The sequence below is a fragment of the Sinocyclocheilus anshuiensis genome, unplaced genomic scaffold (genome assembly GCF_001515605.1).
Source record: "Sinocyclocheilus anshuiensis isolate Anshui unplaced genomic scaffold, SAMN03320099.WGS_v1.1 C31545258, whole genome shotgun sequence".
NCBI lineage: Eukaryota > Metazoa > Chordata > Actinopteri > Cypriniformes > Cyprinidae > Sinocyclocheilus > Sinocyclocheilus anshuiensis.
Window position 1 is genome coordinate 1 of NW_015598601.1, and position 404 is coordinate 404.

The following is a 404-nucleotide window of genomic DNA, read 5'->3' on the forward strand; positions in this document are numbered from 1 at the left end:
TAATGATCTGTGGAAGGTGTGGCAGTGGGATGAGAAGGTAAGGGCAAATCAAAATTTTCTCTGAATGCATTGTGGTTGCTGCTGCTTCTTTTTTAAAATAGAAATTAATTATAGCTGTTTATGCTGTCCTCCTCAGTGGACTCAGCTAAAGACCAGAAAGCAGAACCTGACACGTCTTTTCCAGAGGATGCAGTCTTATCAGTTTGAGCAGATCTCAGCTGACCCTGACAAGCCACTGGCTGACTCGACTCGTCCCCTAGACACTGCTGATATGGAGAGGTATGACTACAAACCTAACAAACTTTCTAACATTTTATGCTGTGTCCACAGTATTCACTTGTTCTTTCTGCTTTAACAGGCTGAAAGACGTCCAGTCTCTTGATGAGCTGGGAGATGTCTACAAC

The 404-nt window shown here is 43.3% G+C and overlaps 1 long non-coding RNA gene across 1 annotated transcript; it reads left to right on the forward strand.

The window, feature by feature from the left end:
* LOC107682082 (uncharacterized) lies at nucleotides 1-404 on the forward strand. The gene is made up of 3 exons (XR_001633353.1): nucleotides 1-37; nucleotides 137-279; nucleotides 359-404. It is a non-coding gene; the product is annotated as an uncharacterized LOC107682082 (long non-coding RNA).